Below are 7,003 nucleotides of genomic sequence, written 5' to 3'. Positions count from 1 at the left end.
GTGAGGAGGGAAGGAGGTCATGCCATGCTCGGCTCCGCAGCTGGACGTTGGGCTTTGTCACCCTGTGAGCCCCCTGGTCTCCCGGGACAGGCTTGACCTGCCTCTGCTGTGTCCCTCTGTCCCCCCAGCACACCGTCCTCCTCACAGAACACTTTAAATTCTCGGCGTCAGCTCCCCTTTGGAGTGTGAATTCCTGGAGAGAGGGGTCAGCTCTGTCTCCTCGGACGCTCCAGGATCCCCGGTGCCGGTTAGTGGAGTGAACGGTGCCAGAGTGAGTGGCTGAGCACCTCTTCTTGGCCTGGGGGGGGTGGGGGGCGGCGCTGAGCATATGAAGTCGAGGGGGTCTGTTCCTCAGGAGAGTGAAAGGGCAGCAGGGCCAGTGGGGGGTGTCTGTGTCCGGTTGCCCCCTTTCTCCGAAAGAGCCTCCCCACTGGAAACCTGCGTGCTACTTCCTTGCAGCGCCCTCGCTTGGGTCTCCTGGGAGCGAGATCGGTGCCCGGGCGGCTGGAGCGCCAAGGGCTGTATTGTGGGCAGTTGGGAGGCCTGTCTCTTGGGCCTGGTCAAGGACCTGACCTCTTTCTGTGGGGCGGCCCAAGGGACAGGAGCAGGTGCCTCTGTGACCTCCTGTGGAGAGGCTCGGGGACTCGGGGGCCAGGAGCTTTGGATCTTTGCAGGTTGCTGGGGCCTTCCGAGCTGGACTCGGGTGCAGGGTGTAGCTTCTGTGCCGCCCCCCACCCCCACTGCTCTGCACCGCCAGGACCTGGCGGCCGTCACTTAGCCTGGCAGGGGCGGGTTCTTCTGCTCAGGTCAGCGGGCACCCACACCTGTGACACTGGCTTCTTAGTGTCTCCAGGGCATCAGCTTTGCCTTCTCAGGGCTCATCCCACGCCTGGCTCGGTGCCGTAGTGACTGTCTGGCTGGCCTCAGAGGCTGGGCTTCTTGTGGGGAGCTGCTGCCAGGGGCTGCTTCTCCAGATCCCCACGCCATGCCCAGCAGGCGGCTCCCTACCGGAGACCTTGGGCCCTGCAGCTCCTGGCGTGTCTCTCTGTGGGCAGCGGGGCCGGTGTCTCTGCTCATCCGGAGTCCGGGCTGCTGCGGAGCCGGCCCTGCCTGAGGTCGCCGGGTCTGTACAGTGTGGCGCTTGGTGGGGAGCTGTGGAGGGGAGCAGGGGTCCGTGCCTTCGGGAGCGGCAGGAGGTGTGCGGTCCCCTCTTCTCTCGTCTGCTTCATCAAGAGCTGCCGGAGCTCCAGTCTTCCGACCCGTCTGGACGCCAGAGGCCCCAGGAATGCTGGGCTGGTCACTTTGCAGTGACGGGACTCTCGGAAGCTTCTCCTCCACTCCTGCTCATGGCCTGGACCCTCGGCAGCAGGCTCTGCCTTGAGGTCTGAGTTGCTCTCCTGGCCCCTGCTGCTGTGGGGCCAGAGGCCATGGTGCCTTTGGGCCACCGACAGAATCCTGTGCTCCTTCCAGCTGACCGCTGGGGAGGAGATCAAAGACAGCGACCTTGTTCTGCAGTCTGGAATGACCAGTTTGCCGGTGGCGGAGCCCGGCTGTGTCTCTCGTCTGTGGCTCTGCACAGCTTCTGGACCGCCTGTCGTTGATGGCTCTGATACTGCCTGTGGCTCAGGCTGGCCTAGGGGTGGTGTCCTTTCTGTGTGCCTGGGGTTCTCAGCATGGCCCTCACTTCGGGTGTAGCCCTCAAGCGTCAGCAGAGCTGGTGGCGGGACTCCTGGGCCCAGGCTGGCCCCGCTTGCTGCTGCTGCTGTGGGCCCAGCCTGCGGGAGGGTGAGGCCACCCCTGGGCGCCTCTGTGTGACGCAGAGGGTGAGGGGGTGACATCCTCCAGTCCCCCAGCCAGCGTTGGCACCTCCTGGGCGCCTCCTGCTGGCCAGGCCTGAGGATGCTCAGGTGGTAGGTGACACAGGAACAAAGTGAAAACCAAATACGGTGATGAGAGCTCCCGAGGAAGGCGTCGGGCAAGGCCTCCTGGAAAGACAGGGCGATTCCCCTGACGCAGGCAGGGGAGGGGCGGGATGGGTGCGTAGAGGCCCCTGAGGCCCACAGAGCCCCGAGAACAAGCCCTGTCCGGGGTCTGAGGGAGGGGAGTGGGGAACAGGTTTCCAAGGGGAACCAGTGCAGACCTTCTGGAAGTACCGCATTTTCACGAGGAAAAGGTACAGCTCAGTAGGTCTCCTGGGGGTAGGGTAGTGGGGAGGGGGGCTGTTTTCTCCGTGTCTTTCCAGCTTGTGAGATAATGAAATAGCTGAGTGGTGAGCGAGGCCTCACACCTCGAAGACAATAGGACCCTGCGCACTTCCTTCCAAGTCGGGGTGGGCGTCTCCCTCGGCCCCCGGCCCCCCCCCCGGGCTGCCCCTCAACAGGCCGGCGTGGGGCCAGCAGCCCTCCCCACAGGCCCCACACCCTTCCTGGGAACCACTGGCTGGCGCCCAGGGGCGCAGCTGTGCCTGGGAGCACTGCCCAGGGAGCACCGCCCTGGCCAGAACAGCTCCAGGGGTTCCTGGGGTCCCCGCTCCGGGGACTCTGCTGGCCACTGGCTCTGGCCCTGGCCCAGCCTCCTTGGGCCCTGAGCTGCCCCGCTCCCAGCCTGCGTCAGGGCACTGGCCGTGGCCTGGCTTTGCCTGAGGTCGGAGGAGATGTGGCCACGTGAGGTCAGGGCGGGAGCAGCAGGGCAGGGGGGTGACCCGGGGAGGCTGCCCTTGCCTGGAGGAGCCCGGAAGCCCAGCTCCCTGCTTGGCTCTGGCTGGAAGGGCGGCTGGCCCCAAGCCCAGTGCCTTCAGGAGCTAAAGGCTGGGGAGGGGTGCAGGGAGGGGGCAGGGGCAGGCTGGGGAGGAGAGGGATCAGGGCCCGCCCCTGCCAGAGAGGCAGCTAAGTGTGTCCCTCTGTGGACGGTGCAGAGCTGGGCCGGCTGAGCTGACCCGGGTTTCCCCCGGGGATGGGGCAGGGAGCCTGGCACACCTGTTCATTTTCTGGTACTTTCCTTCAGTTTGTGTGATTGTTCTTTCCATTGCTCTGTTTTTTCTTTGCCACTGAGAATTTTAATTCTTTTGTTCATATTTTTACTGATATGAACATTAAAAACTATAGATTTTCTTGTTTACCCTGCTTTAAATGCATTTCATAGATTCTCTCACAAAGTGCTTTCATTCTCATGTTTTGGACACTTGACATTTTGGCTTTTGTTTTCATTTTCATTCAAGAGTAATTTTTTAATTTTAATTTTTATTTACTTGTTATTTTATTTGTTTTATTAATGTTTTATTTGTTTTTGAGACACAGAGAAACAGAACACAAGCAAGGAAGGGGCAGAGAGAGAGGGAGACACAGGATCCGAAGCAGCTCCAGTCCCTGAGCTGTCAGCACAGAGCCCAACGCGGGGCCTGAACCCGGGAACTGTGAGATCATGACCTGAGCCAAAGTCGGATGCTCAACCGACTGAGCCACCCTGGAGCCCCCAGAGTTGTTTAATAGAGTTCTAAAATGTTCCTGAAAAGGACCTTTTCCTGTTTCTCGCCGTATTGCCTGGTCGTCGTGGCTCCAGGTTCTGGAAGGTGAACGTCTTTTTGTGAGGCCACCAGTCAACGCACTGCTCATGGACACGAGTCCAGTTTGCCCCGTTAGCAATAGTTCCGGGACCGTGGGTTCCAGCCGGGGCTCAGTCTGGTAAGCGTGGGCTCACCAGCTGCCATTGGGGACACCGCGAGCCCTAGGCCACGCCCACAGGGCCACGCCCGCCCTCTGCTGGCCACTAGAGGCCGCTCTCGGGACACACCTACTGGGGTCTGCTATGGGCTCTCTCAGATATGTCTCTAGAACCAGCTGGGAAATGTGCCACCACGCGTCCCTGTGTCACAACGCATCCCACGTCTTAGCCTCCACCCTCTCTTCTGATCTCCTCCCACTTGTCTGTCTCGCGGATGTAGACAGACGGTCCGCGGGGCTGGAGCCACCTGAGGGCTCCACGGTGCTGGGTCCAGGATGGTTTGTCAGGCTGACGGTCCGGGAGCCTGGCCGGGCGTTGGCGGGGACTCCTACCTGCAGCATCCTTGTCAGGCGCCACTCCCAGCTGGAAGACGGCTCCAAGGACAGGTGACAGTTTGAGAAATGCAGGGGAAGTCGCAAAATTCTCACGACTCGGTTTGGGTGTCCCCAGTGCCACTTCTGTTGGGTGATACTGGTCAGAGCCCAGCCCAGAGTTAGGTGGAGGGGACTTAGACCCCAGACCTCCCGGCACAAAGGACCCCCCCTATCCACTAAGCACCAGGTGGGGACACTGGCTCCGTCATGCCCCGTCCCTGCCCCCGTATGCTTATTGTGCTGGAGGCTCGTCCCACGAAAGTGACGGGCACTCTTCCAAGTGGTTTTCGATGCCCGGCGCATGCTCTTGTTGTTTATCATATATCGTGGCCAGTGAGTACGCTTGTGGTTTATAAGAAAGGCCCCACCCTCTTCTGCCGGCCACGTCCCTGACCGGCTCGGACCCCTCCAGACCACACTTGCAGGGAACAAGGGCCACAAATGGCAGAGGCAGCCCTCAGTCCTCCACAGGCCGCTTCGCCCTCTGGTACTGTGTGGCCAAGAGGTACCCCTCCGAGGACTCCTTCCTGCTGGCTCGAGGCTTCACAGTCCTGGAGTTCTGGAACCGCTCTGCCCGTCTCTTCTGTAACCCAAAGCTTTGACTCCCAGCCCACGTTTTGCAGAAGAACGTCCCACCGGGGTGCAGGACATCCGGAGCCACGTCCAGAAGGGTAGAGCACAGGCTGATGGGCCTGTCATGATCCAGGCTCCGGAGCCCCATGGCATTGGGTGCCATGTCACTCAGAATCACATCTGCTCTTCCGCCGGGAAGCAGCTCGAGGACCCTCTGGACAGTTCTCGGGTCAGTCACGTCAGCAGGGCACAGAAAAGTTGCCCCCTCCAGGGGGAATATGTGAAGAAGGTCTGCCCCAAGCACAAAGCCCCCAGGAGCACCGGGATCTCATGCCCAAGGCCTGCTCTCCGGGACAGAGTGATTTCCGAGTGCGCTTTCTGACAAACTGTGCCCGCCGCGTTGACTCTCCGCACAGCCACCTGCCTCCATGCCCGGGAGCCGCCTGCCGTCCAACACGCACGGGCCGGGCCGCAGGGTCTGGTGCCTCTCATTCACCTCCAAAAGCTCGAAGGCACTTCGGCGCTGGTAACTCTCCACCTTCGCAGCCTTCACAAACGGGTCCCTCAAATGACATGTCAGCCATAGGTGCTCAGCAGTGGGCTGACCCTTGCGGCGACTCACAGTGGTGTGAAACCTTTGCCACTAAAGAGATGCACGCAACAGCTCCAAGGACCTGCACCCTCTGCCACCTCCACCTGCAGCTCCCCCTCACCAGCACCCTGCACGCTCCATAGCCCTCCACACTCTCTGCCTGCCGGCCTGCCGCTCCTCAAAAGCCGTCCGAACTATTCGCTTCGGGTCGGAGGTCCTCCACTAGGCGCTTTGCCGGGAATGACCGCGTCTCTGCGCCCCTTTTTCACAGAAGAAACCAGGGACACGCCCCTGGCCCCTTCTCCCCCCACACGCATGCAGCAGGTGCTCCATTAATGACGACTGGGTGCATGACCTCGCCCAGTGCCTGGGTCACAACCCCACTCACCACTCACCCCAATTTTTATTTATTTCTGAGACACACACACACACACACACACACACACACACACACACACACACACACAGAGACAGAGTGCAAGCAAGGGAGGGTAGAGAGAGAGAAGTAGACACAGAATCTGAAACAGGCTCCAGGCTCTGCGTTATCAATGCAGAGGCTGACACGGGGCTCAAACTTACAAACCACAAGATCATGACCTGAGCCAAAGTCGTAGCTTCACCGACTGAGCCCCCAGGCGCCCCAACACCTGGGAATAATGTTAAGGTGACGGATGCAGAGATGCGCTGCCTCTGAGTGAAGTTTATTACTCACAGCCCTCCACCGAGAGCAGGGCATGCCATGTCGTGCCACACGGAGCCACACGGGGCCACTCGGAGCCACACAGGGAAGCACGGGGTCAGTCCCGAGGCACAGGGGGTGAGAGAAGAGAGCTTGGGCCCGGACCTGCTGAGTCTGGGGAAGGGGGGTGGGCAGGCTGAGCCGGCTCGGGATTGGACAGTTGGGATGACCTCACGGGCTCTGGGGTGGTCCCTAGTTGGTACTGGCCCGGGGTGCTGAGGCCTGGGGGAGTGTCCCGGCCTGCAGGAGCCTCGTGAAGGAAGCAGGTGAGAGACATGGCTTACACATCACAGGTGGTTCTCCACGTCACAAACAGACCTCCCCGAGGTCTTCAAGACCCCAAGGTGTCAAAGCATCGAAAATTATAGAAAATACAACAAGTAATTAACGTCCTTCCCGCCCCCCCCCCCCCAGCCCGCACCAGACCCGGTCTTCCCACACGCTGGGGCCCTCCTCCCAGCTCTCAGGGAAGTGTGGGGGGGCGGGGGTCATGTTCTCATTCTGTCCAGGTCAGTTCAAGGAGCCAACAGGGTGCGACCTGGCGAGTCATTGTCCTGCCCGGGAGGGGGTCCACCTTGCCTTCCAAGCAAGGACGGACGTAAGGCATGAAACAGGCCACAGAACCTTCAGGAGGTTAAGGACACACAGAGGTGCCCATCCTCAGCCAAGCGGGAGGCGCTGGACCGCGGGCGGAGGGAGGGAAGGAGAGGGCGGTGCCAGCCATGTCACACCCCGTGTGCCCCGCAGAGCCCGCGAGCGCCCTCTAGGGGAAGACCAGGGGCAAACGCGGGAGTGCGACGTGGCCAGGGCCAGCCCTCGGGTCCCAACAGCCTGATTTTCTTTTTCCTCTGTACCTTCCATGCAGGACATGGAAAGAAAACCCCGGGAGGAGGCCTCACGCCAGCATCGCCCGCACTGTGACATCCCGTGTCTCACGAAGACAGTTTCCACGTTGAGCGCGGTGCGCGGGCACGTGTATACCCACGGGGACCCCGCAGAGGGCCC

At 61.2% G+C, this 7,003-nt stretch overlaps 1 pseudogene; it reads right to left on the bottom strand.

The window, feature by feature from the left end:
• Positions 1 to 4,551: 4,551 nt before the first annotated feature.
• Positions 4,552 to 7,003, bottom strand: part of LOC115306811 — a 3,106-nt pseudogene continuing 654 nt past the window's right edge.

The sequence above is a fragment of the Suricata suricatta genome, chromosome 11 (genome assembly GCF_006229205.1).
Source record: "Suricata suricatta isolate VVHF042 chromosome 11, meerkat_22Aug2017_6uvM2_HiC, whole genome shotgun sequence".
NCBI classification, from domain to species: domain Eukaryota; kingdom Metazoa; phylum Chordata; class Mammalia; order Carnivora; family Herpestidae; genus Suricata; species Suricata suricatta.
Note: the sequence above shows the minus strand (reverse complement) of the source record. Positions and strands in the feature narration are given on the sequence as shown.